At 53.1% G+C, this 19,964-nt stretch overlaps 1 protein-coding gene across 3 annotated transcripts in view; it reads left to right on the top strand.

The window, feature by feature from the left end:
- The first annotated feature begins 4,909 nt into the window (after window positions 1-4,909).
- PIK3R5 (phosphoinositide-3-kinase regulatory subunit 5) overlaps window positions 4,910-19,964 on the top strand; it is a 49,224-nt gene continuing 34,169 nt past the window's right edge. For all 3 annotated transcript variants that reach the window (XM_085240114.1, XM_085240112.1, XM_085240111.1), the window contains exon 1: window positions 4,910-5,030. The gene's annotated coding sequence lies outside the window, so the exon portion shown is untranslated. The remainder of the gene's footprint in view (window positions 5,031-19,964) is intronic.

Raw genomic sequence — 19,964 nt, 5'->3', positions numbered from 1 at the left:
TCCCCGTCCCCACCCCCGTCCCCATCCCCATTCCCGTTCCCTACCCTTCTCTGCTCCCCCTCCTTCCCCAGGAGCTGCTGGATCTGGTGGAGATGAGCAGACTGTGCTGGGAAGATCTGTGAGGTGCTGCCGTCGTGGTTCTCTTTCCCCCAGCCTCCTTTCATCCGCATCCCTCCAGAAAACGCTGCCCGTTCCCTGCACGTTCCCATCCGCTCCCAGGTCGGCTCCTTTGCTGGAAGCATCCGTTTCTGTTGCCGGCAGCAGAACGGCCCCAAACCTTTCCCACCGCAGCAGAGACCTCAGGTGACATCTCAGCGCCGTGCGGACCCGCTGTCCCTCTGTCCCCTGCTGCCATCTGCCGGTTCGTCCGTCATCAAATGTGCATCCCAAATGTTCTCCTTTAGGGGAAAAGCAATGACAGCAGCATGCAGACACCTGTCCCTGGTGACTGCGCGGGGCTGGGGGGCCAGGCCGGACGGCGCTGCTGGGAACTCGGTGGTCCTATGAGCCGGTGCAGAGAGCTGCAGCTGTTCTTGCACAACGAGCTCAAGGCTCGGAGCGCCCTCCGGCCGCAGCTCTCCTTGCACGAGGTCTCAGGGCATCCTGCAGCCGAGGGGCTCGCCGAGAACCGTGGCGTTCTGGGACACGGAGGATGATGGGGGCTCGGGGGGGGCTGTGCTAAAAGACCTCGCGGACGCACCGCGGCACCCGCGGCTCTCACAGCAGTTCTCCTCCGCCCATCCCGTGAAGCTGCCGTGCACGAAGCTGCTTGCTTTTTGGGGGTGCAGCCCCCCGGTGGGTTTGCTCACCATCCCTGCACCATCCCTGCACGATCGCACCCACGGATGTCGCTCCCCACCCGAGCTGCAGTTCCGCACCAGGACACGGGGTGGGAGCCTCAGCCCACGGAGCAGCGCTCACCGCTCCTCGCAGGGCTCTGCCGCTTCCCGGGGCCGCATCTTGCTTCAGGAGGACGTGGAGTAAATCCAGCTCTTGGAGGAGAGGAGGCAGCAGCTCAGCAGGCACAGCCTGGAGCCGGAGCAGTGAGCAGCTGAGCATCTTTACCCAGCAAAAGCATCTGAGCAGACGGGAAGATTGTGCAGACTGACCCTACACTCAGACCCATGCCACAGAAAGTATGTATGGTTCTTCGGGGTCTAATCATCTCCCCCAGGTTTTCTGTGGCAATCCTGAATTTTTCCTCTCTTTCCCTTTTCCCCTTTTTTCCCTTTTCCTTCTCCTCTCCTCTCCTCTCCTCTCCTCTCCTCTCCTCTCCTCTCCTCTCCTCTCCTCTCCTCTCCTCTCCTCTCCTCTCCTCTCCTCTCCTCTCCTCTCCTCTCCTCTCCTCATTTTTTCCTTTCTTTTGTAGGAAAAGAACACCCATTCTCTTCCACACCTCTGTCTCACCACTGCAGACCAGTCCCACAAAGGTTCTGGCCCTTTACACTGCAGTGCTCAGCTCACCTGGAAGCCCAAAGCACTGGGACAGTCACTGAAGGCTTCCATCCAGCCCCCATGCAGCTCTGAGTGCACAGAAGTCAGAGACAAGAATGAGATGCTCAGCTGACTCAGGTCATCTGAGGTCATGTTTTCACCTCCTGTGTGGAAGGCAGAAGGGGAAGGTCTGGGGTCAGAGCTGCCACCACTGAAGCCTATGGCCCATTCTCATTTCTCAAGGGTCAGGTTCAGGTGGCATTGAGCAAACTTTCAGTATCATTTAAAGTGCACCAGAGAAATGAAAAACACACGTCAAGGGAGGAACCGGTGAGAAGAGGCAGGTTCCCTTTTTGGTGGATCCTGCTTCCTCTTCCCTTGGAGGCTGTGCGGGCAGAGGCTGAGAGAGCGGGGCTGTAAGCTCCATCATTGCATGATGTGTAGAGAAGGAAGTAATGAGTGCACCGAGAGCCTCTGCAGTCATGGGCAGAGCCACAGCCACAGCCTGGGTGCTCGTGGGAGGGCAGCATTCACCATCCAGGATGCGGGGAACCCTGTGGTGTGAGCTGCAGGGAGTGCAGCCATGGGAGTTGTGAACGTCCTTGGGAGATGTGAACGCGTCCAGTGCTGGCTGTGGTCTGCTGCTGCTGAACCACACCAGGAGCTGATGATATCTGGCATCCTTTGCAGCTCAGTTACCGTGCTTTCAGTCTGTGGCTATGGAATCCATCATGCATACCCAGCAGCCCTTTGGTTGTGAGGACATCTCACCCCATAGCCGGTTTGCTCCCCACCCTATCTGCTCCCTGGATGACACCCAGCTGAGTCCTGCACTGCTGCACCCCAGGAGATCCCTGGGAGCCCTCCAGCACTGAGCTCAGCCATGAGCCCTTCCCACAGCTGTTGCTCCACCTGAATGTGCAGCACTGTGGTCAATAGGATGTCCCCAGGTGAGATCAACATTTTGAAGGCCATCACACAGTGAATAATAAATATCCTTAGATTTGGCTGGTCACCACTGCATTCCAAGAAATCCATGCTGCAATATTTAAAGCAGAACAATGGCCTTCCAGGGATTTATCACACCGATCTGGAAGCACTCCGGGAACTCGGGCTGACTCAGTTTGGGAAGCAGTGCCCAATGGGAATGTGTGGGGCTCAGAGGGGTGGGATTGTGGCCAAAATGGATTTCCGAGCACTCCTGTGAGATGGAGGTGAGTGCCACGTTGGGCTTTGGCCAGGTGGTGTTTGGTGCTGATTTGGAGGATGAGGAATGAGAACAAAAGGGAGAAGGAGGTGTGGGTCAGAGAGTTCGTATTCCTGAAAATGAGACAGGTTTGGTGGAAGCAAACTGGCTGCTCACACACAGAGTGCTTGCAGCCTGCTGCCCCACACAACACAGCCCCTTTGCATGCATCAGAAACCTGATTTGCTTAGAAATGTTCATCATGGAAATCGCTTTCTAATAGCAAAGTGGCTTTGTGCAGCAGATTACTTTGCTGATGAAAGCATCCCATCCCAGTGCTTGCAAACCTCAGATCTCTGCACCCTGAGCCGCCCCCGCACCCGGTGTGTGTTGGTGTGGGGTTTCCAGCTGAGTTCACTGGAACTTGTGGTACCGAGAACCCAAAGCCCCAGTTTGTGTGTCAGCAGGGCACAGCCCCAGCTTCCCCATCCATGGTTTGGTGTCCTGATACAGCCGCCCAGCACAGGGAGTGTTGGGCAGCACTGGGGAAGGGCTGAGCTGCACCCTGCAGGTTTCATCCTGCTCGGTGGCAGCACGCTGCTGTTTGTCACCTCATCCCTGCACGCCGCAGCACGGCACCTCCCTGCACTGCCCCGCTTCCTTCCGCCCCCCCAGCCCCTTCGTTCACCATTTTTGGTGACTTCCTCAGGCTGCTGTGTGCCCCGAGGAGCAAAACAAGCAGAGGGCAGAGTGCACAGGTGGGATCTGGAGGGACAGAACACGTGCGGCTCAGACACCCCAAAGAGTTTGGCCTCTGCTGATGTGTCCCGATTCCTTTGCTTTAGGGATAAACACAAAGGGCTGGGAGTGAAACTGGAAGGTGGGATTGGAGAAGAAAGGGCGGGAGAGATCAGATCAGCATCCCAACAGCTGAACCTGGGCTGGTACCCACTGTCCTTTCCCCATCCCATCACTCTTCTTTCCGGCAGTGCAGGCCACAGCATCCCTCTCACCCTCCTGCTGCTCTGCTGGAAGCTGCACTATTTTGCAAGGCATGACCAACAACAGACTTTCTCCACCCTGTCATTTTCACTGAATTTCTTCCAAAATGGGGCCGCTCAGCTGGCAAAGGCTGAGATCATGGGATTTCACCTGGTGCGAGCCTTGGGGCAGCCATGCGATGGGCGGCAGTGGGGCTCAGGGCAGGCATGCCACATGACACGCATTGCAGGTGGTCCCAGGGGTCAGAACCCCAGGGGGATTTTGGCTCTGAGCGCGTTTGCTTTTTTTGAAATTCACTGGAATCTCACGGTGAAACCCACAACTATTTCAGTGCCTGGGCGGCTTTCGAGTCTCGGAACGTCGGTAGCAGCGGTCACTCTCTTCTGAAATATGAAAACCCGCAAAGGAACCCAAAGCCGGATTGCTGCTAGTGCATGCAGCGTCAGCTGGGCTCCATCCGGACCTGTGAGGCAGATGGACCGCTAGGAAAATGTGGAGAACATTGGCCAAAATTGATATGGCACAGGGCCTTGTGCTGGAGATCTCTTGAAGGTGGCAAGGAAAAACATTTCCAGGTGCCACCAGAGCAGAAAGCAGCAGAGTTGGATAGAGGGATGGATGGATGGATGCACGGATGGGTGGATAGATGGATGGGTGGATGGGTGGGTGGATAGGTGTGTGAATGAGGAGACAGAGCAGTGGTTGGATAGGTGGATGGATGGATGGATGGATGGATGGATGGGTGGACAGATGAATGGGTGGATGGGTGGATGGATGGATGGGTGGATGGGTGGATGGATGGGTGGATAAAGAGAGAGAGTGGTAGATAGGTGAAGAGATGGACAGACAGGTGAAAGGAAGAGAGAAAGATATGAAGGGAGGGGTAAATGTATGGAATAACATACTTGGAGAAATGGAAAGTGTGGGAAGGACAGATGGAGGGATGGTTGGATGAATTGATGGATGGGTAGATGGTTGGATGAATGGCAGAGTGGTAGGAGAGAGGGATGTATGGGTAAGTGGATAGAGGGCTGGAGGTGGGTGGATGGATGGATGGGTGGATGGATGGATGAGTGGGTGGTTGAGTGGGTGGGTGAGTGGGTGGGTGGATGGATGAAGGAGTAGGTGGGTGGGTGAACGAGTGGATGGATGGAGGGACGGATGGATGGGGAGGTCCGGAAGGACAAAGCTGTCCTGCTAGAGGAATGAGCGGCCGGGAGGGGCGGAGGTGCGGGCGAGGCGGGTCCGGCCGAGCCACACGTGCAGGGTGGGCCCCGCCTCCGGCCCCTCCCGCCCGCCGAGCCCGCCCCGGTGCTGCCGGTGCCGCCCGGCGGGGAGCGGCGCGGAGCGGAGTCCGACGGGGCGCGGCGAGGATGGGCAGGGGGCCCCGGCGGCTGCCGCCCTCCAGGTGGGGAACACTGGGAACGGGGCGCTGAGATTCCCTCTCCCTCCCTCCCTCCCCCCGAGTCCGAGCTGGGGGAGCGAGGTTCGATGTGGCCGGGGGGCGGTGTAACCGGGAGCAACTTGTAACCGGGGTGCTCTGCATTCGTACTGCCCCTGGTGGGGCTTCTTATAGCGGGAGCGTCTGTGTAAACGAGGAGCTGGTGGTGGATGTGGTGGCCGTGCAATCTTGAGAAGCGCCCAAAATGCTTTGTGGGGGTGATAATCGCGGTGTGATGAGGGGGGACCACGGAGTCGAGGGCTCCGCGATCAGTCGGGAGAGGTGTGCGGACGCTGGGGGAGCCGCTGGGACCGATCCGCACGGCTCCTTGCAGCCCCCGAGCTGCACGCGGTGCTGGGCTCACCCGGCAGCCCCGATCCCCGCCTCACCCCCGCATCCCCCGGGATCCCCCATCTGAACCCGCGGCTGGGGACGGGCCGCGCTGCGGTGACTCATTTCAGGCCCGCGCGTTTGTTTGCCGCCCCACGGTGATGCTGCCTGGGGCCCAGGTGTGGGGCCCGGCCCCGGGGGACCCCCCCAGTGCACGCGGCTCCCCGGGAAATCCCGGGGGTTCTCCGGCATCCTGTTGGAGTTTTGGCGGTGCCGCTGCCGGAGGTGGCACTGAGTCACCGCCGCCCGGTGTCACCGCCACGGGAGCTCCCCCCGCACGGACCCGCTGCTCGGGGCATCGCTGCTCCGCGCACCCTCGGCCCCGCAGCCTGGCAGGGCGGAGGTGCGCCCTTGGCAGCGCTCTGCTGTGGCAACAGGATGTGGTTTGGGATGTGACAAGCCCAGCCGCGTGTCATCCCTTCGACGTCGGTGTCCGCTCACGCATCAGCCGCCGAGATGTCCCCGTGCTGATGCCCGTGCCCGTGAAAGAGCATCTTGGTGCGGTGCCCCCGGCGGCTCCGTTCGGTGGGCAGGGCTGCCAGGGGGTCGCACGGACACAGCCCGGCCAAATGCTCTGCTCGCCACTGCAGGTACCTACCCAAAAACATGGTTAGCTGCTTCGGATGGTGCAAGCCCTATAGGAGGAAAGGGCTCAGGCTGACTCAAATCACTAACGAAAGTGGGAGAAAAGAGATTTCAGATCTTTGTTTTCATGTTTATTAAAATCTCACTGCTAGCCCTCTGCACCCGTTAACTTTGCGAATAGCTTATTTTCGGTGCTGGTGCTGTTACTCTCAGTGCAGAGAAAACATGCTCAGGCAGCTGCAGGCTGGTGCTGCTCATCCTGTGGCTGAAAGGGGTGATGCTAAGCAGCTGCAATTTATTTAGCTTCTTGATTTAAAGCAATTTTCTAGATTTTGGTTAGATGCAGATGTTGCAAACTCCAGGGATGTGCAGGATGTCAACACTTTGTGTGACTTCGTGTGTCTTTGTGTGCGTGTACATGCTGGGGAGGGCTGTGGTGTTTGCAGGTTTCATGGTCACAGCAAAAAACTTGGATGGAGTTGCAAATGGTTTCTGCAACACGACTGCAATGTGTTTTGGAGCTGTGAGTGTTGCTCAGATTAGAGTTTAAGCCTGGAAAGATGAGGCGATAAAGAAAGAGAGCCTGGCAGCAGTGACTGCAGGAGGCTGAAGGATGCTGGCATCCCCTGGAGCGGGGCTGGGTGGTGCCCTGCAGGTTTCTGGGTGGTGCAGAGCTCAGTTTGCTATGCTGTGAGATGGAGGAGTGCTTCAGCTTTGCACCATGATCCTGGCTGGCAGCAGGGATGCGCTGTTCTGTGCAGCATGGCTGGGGCTCTCCTGCAGCTCTGCAGGTCAGGGCAGAGGAAAGGGGACGGCAAAATTGCTGGGGGTGTTTTTGCAGGAGGGGCAGCTGTAGTGGCAAGGATGGGGGCTCATCGCCAGTGCTGCAGGAGGATGCAGCTGGCCAGACCCTCCTCCCCCCTCATAGATCAGGCCACCCCCGTTTGGAGAAAAGCAAACCAAAACTGTCACCTTGTGCCTTTTGTTGAACATGAAAACAAAGATGTGAGTTTTGCACCGAGAAAGAAGAACTGAATCCAGACAAAGTGCTGCTGCAGCCTCCGGGGCTGAAGGATGTGACACTGACTGCCATCAGTGATGCTCCAGCCATGGTGGGGCCAGGCTGTGGCACCTCTACAGTGATGCAGGGACTACTGCAGTCTTGCTATTCTGCAGCTCACCTGAGGCAGTTTCAGCTTCTCTTTTTTTGGGGGGTGACCACTGAGCTGTTTCGGGTGTGCTGGAGCTTCCAGTTTTCGCATTATCATTCTGCAAGAGGAAAATGTGCATGAGTTTGCTGGGGGGAGCTGCTCAGGTGAGTGCCCTAATGAGATGTTTTTGAGCTGCGGGAGGCTCCTGCTGCTTCTGAATTCCTCTCCCATCCCTGCTTCGAGCTTGTGCTGGGCAGTAAGTTAGGGTATGTAAGTTTCCTATGGAAACCGTGTGTCCCCACAGGCATCACATTGCAGTCTGACACATCTTCCCTTGCTGCAGCTTTGCAGCCATGTTCAACAGGGAGGTGTTTTGGGCTGCAAATGCAGTGGAGGAAAAAGAGATGTGGATGCAATCAGGCTCTCCTCTCCTCTCCTCTCCTCTCCTCTCCTCTCCTCTCCTCTCCTCTCCTCTCCTCTCCTCTCCTCTCCTCTCCTCTCCTCTCCTCTCCTCTCCTCTCCTCTCCTCTCCTCTCCTCTCCTCTCCTCTCCTCTCCTCTCCTCTCCTCTCCTCTCCTCTCCTCTCCTCTCCTCTCTTCTCCTCTCCCGTTCTGCTTCCTTAAGAGGCTCAGTACTGTGGGACTGGACATGCTGTGTGAACATCTATCACCACCCCATTGCCAGCTGCTTCCTTGTGAGGTCCCAAGCCACCCCAAACCATCTCTGGAGGTCTCCAGGTGACCTCCACAACCCCACCCAGCACTGTGTCTGTCCTGCTCTGTGTACATCTTTGCCCTCCTTGAAGGCACAGCTGGTTGTGGAGCTGCTGATGCCCATGGGGCTGCGATCAGGACCTGCACAGCATCCAGCTGGGAGCCTGGGGAGAAGCTACAGCTCCCAGTGCATTTCTCAGGACAGAGACCAAAATCCCCCCCAAAACAGCCTTCCTCTCTTTAAGATCGTGCTTTTTGCTGCCAATTAACGCCATGTGAGAATTTGTCTCCCCAGTGACACGTCTGTACGACTCCTCAGATGCTTTAATTGCAGGGCTTTCAACAGCCAGAGCGTGATGAAATGGTAATTGTTGTGATTGTGTGCTGTGCAGTAGCTAAAAGACGTGGCTCTTTGGTGAAGCTTAATTAGGAAATAGGGACACTGTTGGGAATGGCTCTGAGATGAGATTTTCCTAATGAAAGCTACTGAATAGGCAGCCTTGTAATGAAGAGCAGGCTCATGAGGGGCTCTGCCAATTGCTCTTCTCTAGTGTTAATTTTGTATTTCCTCCCCATTGTTTCTAATACCCTCTTGGAAAAGCTTGAAGATAAAATGCTTTATTTTCTTACGGCTCGTATCCTGTTTGGCAAGCCGTGATTGCAGCGCGTGCATCTGGAATACATGAGTGGACAGGCTGAGCTCCTTCAGACTTCTTCATCTCTGATTTCAAGCTCTGCCACTGAAGAAGAAAAGCAGAAAAGCCACCGCAGCTCATGGCTGGGTGATCTGCTCCCCGCTGTGCTCTGTGCTGCAGGAGATGCTTGGCTGCCTGTGCAGATGTGAAGCAGGAGGAGAAGGCAGCTCAGTGCTGCAGGATGCTCTCCTGCCAGGAGCAGCGCAGCGTGGTGCTGTGCTTTCTGCTCAGATGTGCTCCCCTTGCAAGTATGACTGCTCTATTTAGCTGTGCTTCACCTGCCACATCTGAGAGCTCGCCCGGCTTCCAGTGTCCTGCTGGTAAGAAGGAGCCCAGCAGTCAGAGTCTGACCAGCAGCTGCGTGGCTCGGTGCTCCCACCTGCACTGTGCTGTTCCTGGAACAGGGCCGTGCAGCCCCTGGGTGCTGAGCGGGCTCCAGAGCTGCCTCCCAGCTGTGCTGGGCAGTGGAAAGTGCTGCAGATGTTTTTGGCTGACAGATGTGAACGCTCACCCCATGGCTGAGTTAAAAGCGGAATCAGAAAACGCTTTCTGAGTGATGTGTCCTGTGGTGCTGTGATGATCACTGACGTCCTGTTTGGTAGGAATAGAATTTGGTTTTCCCTCGAATGCCTCATTTTATTGCCCCAAATTCCCACAGTGCTTGAGGTGAGAGCAGCTCCTGAGATGCTGCTTGTCTCTGTTTGGGGTGGCTTGAAGCAGAAGCGAGCAGCACATGTGATGAGGACGCCTGGGAACGCGGGGCATGTGGGAGCACTGTCCTGCTGTGGTCACAGTGTCAGCTCTGAGCCCGAACTTGTGACCTTCCCCAGCAGTGCTGCAGTGTCTCTTCTTTTTTTGTTAGAGTGTTTTTGTGCTGTAACATCAGAGCATTTGAAATACCAGTAGGCAGCCTTAGGATTAAAGCTGTGTCAGTGTTGAAATGCAGTGCTGCATGGGCAGGCTTACTTAGGAAGGACTGGGCTGTCTCAAACTTGCAAAAGTTTTTCACCCCTTCCACACAGCCCATTCTTGTTTGGTCTGAAATTAGGATGAAGCGCTTCCCCTTTCAGCTGCTTCCCCCATCACTCTGTGTCTATTTAAACCCCCTCAGCTCTGAGGCTTCTCTGCAAACCAACACTCATCCTTTCAGGTGGCATTTCCCTTTTCTCATTGTTTCTGGCAGTCTCTCCACGTGAAACTTGACAAATGTTTCTTTGTTCTCGGTGCCTTTGTGTTGATAAACTTTGCACACTGGTGCATGTGGGGCTGTGCAAAGAAGTTAGGGTGGCACTTGGCTGTGGGTGCTTTGTGTGTGACTGAATGATGTCCAGTCTGGGTTACGCTGCTGCTGCTGCTGCTGCTGCCTGTTCCTGGGCATGGATCCTGCTCATCTAAGAGGCTCCTGGTTGAGGTTTGCCTCATTGGATTGATCAGCTGGATGGCAAGCAAACCTAATAAGCTTGATGTTCTCACCAGACTGCTCTTCAGGTGCAAATTACTCTAGGGTTGATATGGTCCGAGTGCTGAACAGTGCATAATCCTTTATGAACTCAGGCAGAAACAAGAAATGGCTGCAGGAGTCCAAGTCTGTTTTTGCTGGATATGCAGCTCACCTTGTTCATGGTGGTCCTTGAGCTGCTGGCTTGCAGTGCTGGATTGGAAAAGACCACAAAGATCATCTAATCCAACCATCAACCCATCTCCACCAACCACATCCCTCAGTGCCACATCTCCACAGTGCTTGAACACTTCCAGGGATGGTGACACCCCGCCGCCCTGTGCAGCTGTGCCACTGCATCATCACTCTTTCTGAGAATGAATTGTTACTAATATCCAATCTGAACATCCACTGGTGCAACTTAGTTCCTGGGAACTTGGCTCTTGGTGATGAGTTGGGATGAGGGCATTGCTCATCATGGGAGGAGCTGAGGACTGGAAGGAGCTCAGGTTGTGTCTGCTGCATTGTTTGCTCCTGTGACACACTGGAAGGGTTTGGTGACTTCTCCTGTGCACGGGAGCTGGTTAGGGCTGTACCAACCCTTCTGCCCAAAGCAGCCCCAGGCCCTCGTTGAGCTCTGGGAGCGGGTGTCAGTCACCACCTCACTTGCTGTTGGCCTAAGTGTGATGAGGAACAGCCAAAACCATTCTCACCATCATCTGTCTTCTGTGGAGCTGCCATCAGCAGTGCTGGAAGGGAACTGAAGTTTTTGGGCAACCATGCCAGGGACTGAAAATACTTCTGGGTTCCCAGCAGGGCCTCCACAATGGCAGGAAGTAACTTCTAAAGCTTCCTTTGGATACACGGGGCTTTGGGGGAAAGATTTACTTGCTTGTTTATGCTGTAAGTTAATCTATTTAGTGGGCTTGGCATAAGGCTCACATAAAGCCCTCTGGAATGATCACACTGCCTGTGTGCAGTGCTTTGTCTCTCACTTGCTTTGTTTCACAGCTGGAGTAATCAGGCAGAGGTGGAGCCAATGGAAATCTCACATGCAAACTTGTTTTTCTGAATAGGCTGAAAGGAAATCGTGTGGGCTCTTATTGCCCTTCATCCTGAGGGGGTTGGATGAAAGGCTGTGAGGGGGAGAGGTTGGGGTCTGGACCCTTGGGTGGGTGGGCTCTGCACTCCTCTGCTCAGCTGGGACACCAGGCCCCACCAGGGATGACAGATGGTTTTGCAGTATTAAAAAAATGCACAAAAGGGAACCCCAAGAAATAGTGAAGCAGTGTAGCAGAGCAGGGAGAAGCAAGATGTGTTCCTGTGAGAGAAACAAGAAGTCTTAGGGAGAGTTTGGAGAGGCAGAAGAAAGTGCTGAGTTGGTGGAATGAAGAAGAGCCAATGGGATTTTCTTTGTTACATCGTGGTATCGCTGCTTCCACTCGTTTGATGCTATCCTAAATACACTAGTGCACACATGTGTGACCTTCCACTGTAAAAACGTGGTGTTTTCCTGAGGGTCATGCCCAAAAGAGCCCCATGTACCCAGCAGCTGCCCTGGAAAACCCATGAGTTGAGATCCATGCCCAGAGATGCCCAGTGCTGGGCTCCCTCCCAAGAAGAAGACAGAGCTGCATGTCTTTGGGAGGTTCTCCCTGCTGAACATGGAAATACCTGGAGGCTTGTCCCCTCTGGCCCACTGACCGACTTTCGGAGGCCTCCCAAAGGTTGTGATCCACTCCCCTGGGCTGAAGTCAGCCTGGGGAGCATTGGGAGGAACCACCCAAGCTGCCACTTCTCTGCCGAGTTCTACCTTCCCTGCTGTGCTGACGACAGAGCCCAGCTGGGCTGTGCCAGAGCCCAGTGCTATCTCCAACCTGCCTCTCGCTGGGGCTTCACTTGGCTCTGCCTGTCGTCAGCTGTGGTGTTGGGTGAAGCTTCAACCTTTGCTCTCTTGATAAAGGCTGATAGGAGCTAAAATTAACTCTTGCATCATGTGGTGAGGGGTTTTCATAATCGATGCCAGGAACAAGCACGTTTCCTCTCTGAAAAGTGAGTATGCCTAACTGGTCTTTTCTTACTCAAATCAGATGTGTGTCATTTCTGCTGATTTTTGATGAGAAAAACAGAGGCTTTTCTTACACTGGCTGAGTTTTCTCCAACCCACGCAGTCCTTTGTGTGTTTATGGATGGGGCTGGGGGTGCTGATGCCTTCTGCACCCCTCGAAGACTGACTAGGAGCAGGTCTGGATGCTAGGGAGATGCAGATGCTGCCTTTGGCAGGGCTGCCTTTGTGCAGGAGGAGAGGTCAGTGTGGCTCTGTGCTCCTGGCCAGAGAGAGCCTTGAGCTAACAAAACCTGCCAGCTTTGGTCTGATGCTCTGGAAGGTGAGGAAAGTGTTGATGGAGAAAAGAGAGAAGGAAGAACAGAGTAGGGCTGGGATTTTTTTTTTTCCTCATTTGTTGCTTTTTTTTTTTTTTAGGAAGTTACAGTTTGGTGTCAAGATGTACTTTACAATGGTGAAATCCATGAACTTCCCACTGCTGGTCAGTCATCCAGCTGAGGGTTGCCAAGGCAGCAGGACAGGAGGGCTGTGGAGGGTCCTTGGCTTTGGGGCATGGACCACTCTGCCACTTCCACTTGGTGCAGGTCTCTCTGCTCATTCTGCCCTTGATGACATGGATGGCATTGCTAATTCTCTTCCTCTTTCCAGCAGCTGTTTATGATCACATTCATCCCATTTCTTTGCTCCCAGCAGCAATGTGTTTGCTCCCTGTCCTTCTGTTTGAAGCTTGTCTTTCATCATGACCTTAGAGATCTCGTCACACCTAAATGATTCTATTATTCTTGCTCCAAGAATAGGACTTTTACAGTTTCCTTCAGAAATCATTGCAAAAAGTAATAGACTCAAATCAAACATTAGCAGGGGGACACATTCTTCCCTGTGCCTCTCACTTCCCTGCAGCCTGGTACTTGAGCAGTTTAAGAGCACTGTGGCACAGGAGCTAAAAATGAGATATGAAAGGTGCAGGCCACGCTTTGGGCTTGCCAAGGCAATGTCTTGCCAATGGTTAGAGCACCTCTGGTTGAAAGGACCTCAGTGAGCAAAAAGAGAAATGTCTTTTTGGAGAAAGAAAGAAGGCATCATCGCAGCTCTTCTCACTGATGGCTTGGTGGGACTAATTTAGAGATTCTTATTTCTTGTATCATGGCTTCAAAGGGGCAGTGAGTGGAATTCCCCTGCTGTCTGTTTGTCAAGAGTACACTAGATCCTGTCCTGAATAGTGGTGATTGCAGAAAAGAACATTTTAAAAACAACTGGTGAGGAAGTCTCAGCTTGCAGACTGGGCAGTCGGTGGGGAGCTCTGCAGACAGCTCTGTGTCGGACACTCACACTGTGCTGGTTTCACTTTCCCATCAGCGTTGCTGCTGGGGTCCATAACATCTCCATTTGCATGGCTGACATTGCAGCGAGGGAATCTCTTGCTTGTAGAAAGTCCCAGAATAATTTGTGTCTTCAGCTTGCGTGAGTCTGCAATGCATCACATGCTATTTCTGTTTCTCAAGAAAATGCACAGTTACTCCAAAATGCAGGCTGAATGTGGAAGCAGTAAGCATCTGATTGTCTGAGCCCAGGTTAAGCTGCAAAATAGCTGCAAAATGCTGCAGTCCTCACTCAATTTCTGCTGAATTTATGTCTCTGGGAGGTCCCCTGGCTTCCGAAAACTGCTGCTGGTCTACTCAGGGTTAAGGAGGCTGTATTGTCCTGCTGTATTTGGCTACCCATGGATACCAGCCCACCAGTGGCTGCTGTTCTCGTGTCTCCCATCAGCACCCATGAGACCACAGAGGTGGACAAAAGTTCTGCTTTATTTTCACCCCATGCCTGTGTGGATTGGCTGGATTGCAGTTTCCACATTGCTCTTACTAAACATTGCTGGGACTACTTTTCTCTCGCTTCCTCCCATTGCAGCTCTGACTGCCCAGGGCCAAATTCTGAAAACATTTGGGGGGGTCCTCAGGGCATCCATGAATCTGATGGTATCCCCTGCAATTGAGGGTGACAGTGGGTCGTGCTTCTTACTTGGAAGATGGCAAAAGCATTGGGATGGGATAGGCTGTCCAGAGAGGTACTGGAGCCTCCTACTCTGGAGATATTTAAAATCCTCCTGGACACTTTTGTGCACAACCTGCTCTGGGGAACCTGCTTTGGCAGGGAGACTGGGAGGTCTCCAGGGGTCCCTTTCAACCCCTGTAACTGTGATTCTGTGATTCAAATCAGGACAGGTGCTCATCACTTTGCTTCTGAGATCATCTTTCTCTGAAATAGCTGAGAATTGCCCAGAAGCTGCTGGCAGTGCCATCAACCCTGCCACCTCTGAGGCCATGCAGGTTTGGGTATCTGTGTCCCCATGCAGCTAGAAGCAGCGTGTTGCTCTGCATGCAGCCAGGTGTGGCCTCTAGTCGAGCCTGGCTGCAAACTCAACTCACTTCCAGCTCCAACACCGTATTTTGCAGCCTGCTTTGCCCTGGTATCTCTGTTCAGGCTTAGGAGGATACTTTTATCTGCTCTATAACATGGAAATGATCTCCTGCTGCAGCTCCCTGGGGCTGGAGGCTTGTCAGTAACACTGTGCTGAGAATGAGAAGCTCATTACCAGCAGAAATGGTGGTTTCCCTCTGAAGTCACTAGAATTTTGCTGTGGTTGACTTCTGTACACGTACTAATGCGTTTCATCTGTGAATGGCTCCATGAAATTGACCTTATCGAAGCACATACTTTGTTTTCAAAGCAGAAAGCCAAGTGGCATGCTTGTAAGGATTTCTTGGGTCAGTGACTTACTGACCCAAGAGCTGCTCCTTCCAGCATTCCTCCCCAGAGGTCTGGAGATCTCAAGTGGACAAAGTTTGCAGAAATGTTGACTTCTGCTTTTGTTTGTTATGAATCAAGTTCGAGGGTGAAAGAAGCATAAGCTTAGCTGAGTGTATTGCAATATCCATGTTTCCATTATTGCACTATCTGAGCTTGTTGCAGGCTCTGAAACGTTTGGTCATGCAACTGCTGGGTAAGGAAGGAAGTGTTGTTATTCCTGCTTTGCATGTGGGAAGCAGTTCTGGGGGATAAGAATGGGAGCTGTCTTGCACAAGGATGCCTGCCTAAAAACTGGGGCTTCTAAAGTCACTAAGTCTGCTCGCTGCTCCTGGAGGGGTTCAATCCAGATGGGTGGGATGGGATGGGATGGGATGGGATGGGATGAGCTGACTGCTGTGTTAGGTGCTCTGTCTGTCCATAGCTGTTGGCCTGCTTAGAAATTCACCTCATTTTTGTATAGGTAAAGTTGCAGGAGATGAATCCTATCTCTGGGTTGGACCGAGAGTGGAGTGGATGTGGATTCTCTAAAGTCACCAGATCAATTTGTTGGTCAGTTGCCTTGCTTCATGCCTTGAATTCCATTGCTTTTTGACTGGAGGATAACCCTGAAGTCACCAGCCTTAAACACCTTGATGTAAGAAACAAGATGCTGACTTTTGGCTGGTATTCCTTGCCTTGAAATGTCATTGGTTGTACAGCAGATTCACAAATGTATTCGTGGCGTAAAGGACTTTCCTCATTCACTGTGTTGGAAAGAGCCTTCATGGGGATGCCAGCAGGGCTGCTGGTGGGCTGTGGTGCTCAGAGAAGGGGGTGAAAGCCACTCTAGCAGAAAGGGCATCTAACAGAACAGTTGTGCTTACAAACAAGCACCACACATTGAACACTGATTGTCCTGCTCGACCAACTCTGGATGTTTCTGGTGTTTGTTTTGGGCAGATGGGATCCTGTGTGCCCAGAGCCTTTCAAGACATCCCACCTCGTGCTGGCTCCTGCATGTCCTGTTTTCTCAGTAACTCCCAATGAGGCGTAAATTATGGATGTTCTGTTATGACCTTGTGACTGTCAGCCTGTGCCTTGCTGCTAATTAATGCGCTGTAACTCCTGTGCTAGTAGATATTACCTCTAAAAATATCTGGAGGTGCCTCACTGGTAAGGTTACAGCAATAGGTTTTAAGCAGGCAATATGCTAATCACTTTCTGGCTGTACTGTAGGAAGGAGCTTCTTGTAGTGAGGCTTAGCAAGATCCTTATGGGAAAGGAGATGGGAGATTTTGTCCTTCAAAGATGACGTTTCTGTTGTTGTCAGGGGAATGCCTGTAATGCCTGTAATGAGAACAATGTATAACTGTTGGAGTGATCCTTGGAGCTGCCGTCCAGATTGAAAGCAAGACCCGAGCTCTGTGGGTGGGGTGTGTGATTCCTGGCCTTGAAACACGTGCTGGGCAAGAAAATGGAAAGCCAGGAGTGAAGGGATGGGAGGAGGCTTTCCCTCAGTGCCTGCTTGGTTTGTAGCTCTCTGGGGCTGCATGAGCCCAACCAAGCTGTGTGTGCTGCAGTTTAGGAGCAGCACTCGAAGTCATTGCTGGGATCTGGGCTGCAGCTTTTGCGCATGGTTCCCTCCCCTCCGCTGAGCCGTGCACCCCGCTTTGCTTTGCACTTGCTTAAATGTGACTGTTAGGTTTCCTGGAACTCTCTGGCCCAAACCAGAGCCCTTTGCACGCTGCCAGCCCACAGCACGGTGTTGTGGGTGCCACGTGTGGCCCTCGGATGTGGCAGGAGCATGAAATCATTGTCCCAAATAGGAAATGGTGGCACAACTTCCCCCGGCTCCAGGGCACTTCTCCTTTTGGCAGCAGCGTGAGCGGGAAGGTGAAGTAAGAAGATCTCTGTAGAAAATGCAGAAGTGCAGGTTGCTCTTGGAAACTGTCTCGAGGGGCAAGAACCGAGATCCAGCCGGTGGGGGGAGGATGCTTCTGGGGGGGCTCATGGCTTCCACCTCAGGTGGGAAGGAAGGATGTTCAGTGCGCAGTGAGAGGCAGGGGGCACAGCCTCTGCACTGGGGATCTGCTTGCTTCTGGGAGCCCCTATCCTCCTTGTGCTGTCTGAGAGGTCCCCTGCTCGTGGCACGTTGCCTGGTCCCGTGGGGTTATTCCTTGTTTCCTGTGCTGCTGCAGCAGGGAAGGGATCACCCACAGCTGGGCTGCATTCATTCAGATGCCATCATCTGCTGGGGAAGGACAGAGGCTGCTGGGGCTTTGGCTGGAATTTTTTTTTACCTCATTTGGTTACTGAGCCCTGTGCACTCAGCAGTAGGGTGAGAATACCAGTGAGAAAGTATCTTATGCAAAAATACCTAGAGCCAGTGCATTTCCAGATTCAAAGATGACTTTCCAAGGTCACAGGGCAGGTCCTGCAGTAGACCCTGAGCCACATCTGCAAAGTCCTTGAGCACAACTCAGCCGTGGCACGAGGCAGCTGATGGAGAGCATGAAACTGTAGGGTTAGGATGAGTGTGCTGGGGACAGTGGGTGTGTTTAAGGGATGTTATGGCTGAAGATGACTGACGACAAGATTCCAACACCTTGTCATGGGCCAGTATGCAACCAAAGTGTCCCTGTGCAGATGAGGTATTTCTGTAACTTGTGCTTTCCCTACGTGAGTTTTTCAACAGGAGAAGGACTGGCCTAGATATAAGATGGTGGAACATACCTGTATGTGTATATATGTGTACTTACATATATGTGTGTGTATATGAATACCCTAGATACAGAATGTTTGTAGTCTTGGTTAGAAGAGTCTGTCCAGTCCTGCTTGCACATGCTTGCTGATATTTTCCAACATGCCAAAGGCCCTGATTTAGTTCTGCTACCAGTGGAGGGCTGAGCTACTTGTAGGGCTGGTCTGTTCTACTCCAAGTTGAAGTAGAACAGAAGCAGTGTTCACACCAAGCTGCTGGGGTAGATGTGGGACTGCAAACAGGCAGAGCAGTCCAAATGAACACAGCTTTTGGATTGCTTAGCCACTGCCTGTCAGTGTCCAGGTTGCTGCTGAGACTGCTGACCCTCTCAGAGGATGTTTTCACTTACGACAGCATGAAGGGTGCTGGTCTGTAGCACTGGATGCTGATCTCTTGTATCCCAGTGGGCAGCTTAATCTGCAAAGCTATTCTGACCTTGCTGGGGATGCTGCAGTGGTGGGGAGAAACCCTACAAGTTGAGACCAGCAGAGATGAAGCAAAGGCTTCCAATGGTGGTGGGGGAAAAGGTTTTGCATGCACAGGGCTGAGCTCTGTTCCCAAAGGCAGGAGGCAGGTGGGAGAAGGTGCCCGCCTGGAGCTGTGCTGGGTGAGCTGTGCTGGGGGATGGGCTGCTATGGGAGTGGGGAGCACTTCCAGCCTGGCAGTGTCTGAAGACTCAAGGTTTCAAAGCCATTTTCTTCCCCAGCTCTAATTTTAACAGCCTCGCTTGGGATAAGTGCTTTGAAGCCTTAATTGCAATTATGAATCTTCCTCTGTTCCCAGCTTTCCCCTAATTGGCTTCCTGTGAGAATTTACAAAGCTGGTAAAAACAAAACCCTCTGGTTTGGTGAGGGAGGCAGTGCTGTGAGATTGCTGAGCCCAAACACAGCGTGGCTCAGCCGGGACTTTGCACTGCTGTGCCACGAGCAGACCTGAGCCGGGCACTCACAACAGTGCCATTATACAGAGCGTAAGCTGATTTACATGCTTGCATTTGGAAAGTGCTAATCTGTTTAGATATTTCTTTTTTTTTCCCTCCTTTTTTCTCCTTTCACCCCTCTCTAATCTTCTGCGGGCCCTGCCAGGTTCCCAGCTCCTTTGGCTGGAATAGGGCCCCAGCTCAATCCTTTATCTGTCTATTTGGCAGCCCCTGGTGAAGTCGTTAGCGAACGAATGACACTTTTTTTTTTTTTTTCCCAGCTCATTAATTAGATTTACAGAGCCGAGCGGCTGCTGCAAAAGTCTGGGCAAGGCAGTTCTGTATTTTGTTTCTTAGGAATTTGGGTTTTAAAAACTACCCAAAGCTTTGTGTTGGTTCTGGTGCTGGCGGTTGGATGTGCAGCTCCGGTGCGTGTGCTGCTGCTGGGAACGCGTGTCCATCCACTCACACGCAGCTCCATTCCTCCCATCTGCTGCTGCATGAGCTGTTCTCATCCCTTTCCATCGTTTTTTTGCTGCTGGAGGATGGGTGTCTGGGTGCTGCGCTCCTGAGGTGCCCGCGGCAGGATATCTTGGTTAAGGCAAGTGGTTTTGTGGGTTGCAAATAACCTCTGTGACATATCACTGTTTCTTTTTTCATTTAATTATGCATTTCGGTGTGTCCTGCTTTGCCAGCTCTACCTGCCAAGGTTGTAAACGGGATTGGGATGACGACGTCAGGAATTAGAAATAAGGGGATGGAAGGACCACGGTGCCATCATATTCCTCTGCCAATGAATCCCAGATGGGGTTGCTGGGGTGTGCTGCAGCAGGGCCTTGGTTCTGCTCTGGAAGGAGGAAACTGAGGCACATAGAGGTCACTCATCATGCCATGGCATTGGGCTCTTGGTTTCTATTGGGGGCTTTCGGTTCCTTTTGTAACCACTCGACAGCTCTGTTCTCAGCTCAAGGGTTCCAGTTGGTGGTGCCCAGCGCTGGGCACTCTGTGGTACCACTCCATGCTGCCATCACTTTCATCCCATCTACAAACAGGCAACTGGGATGCTCTGAGGGTGGTGCGGCCACACTGCTGCTTAAAGAGAATTCACCATGGTGAATATTTGAGGGCTCTGAAGAAAGAAGGATTCTCGACAGTTGTTGGAAGTCGGAGTCAGTGCCAGCTTCATCAGTCAGCACTGAGAGCAGTGCTGGCTGTGCTGCTTCCCTCAGCTCTGGATTCATCCGCTTCAGGGCTGCAGCTCCTGAGACCAGGCTGGCTGCAGGAAAACCCAAGCATGGAGCTCTGCTCTCCTCGCCTGTCTGCTGGCTCTTCTCAAAGAATTACAGGATTTGCCTCGGCTGATGCAAAATCCCAAACCCTAGGACGGTATGGGGCCA

The sequence above is a fragment of the Meleagris gallopavo genome, chromosome 20 (assembly GCF_905368555.1).
Source record: "Meleagris gallopavo chromosome 20, MGAL_WU_HG_1.1, whole genome shotgun sequence".
In the NCBI taxonomy this organism is placed as follows: Eukaryota; Metazoa; Chordata; class Aves; order Galliformes; family Phasianidae; genus Meleagris; species Meleagris gallopavo.
The sequence above is the reverse complement of the archived record's forward strand: the minus strand, read 5'-3'. Positions and strand labels throughout refer to the sequence as shown.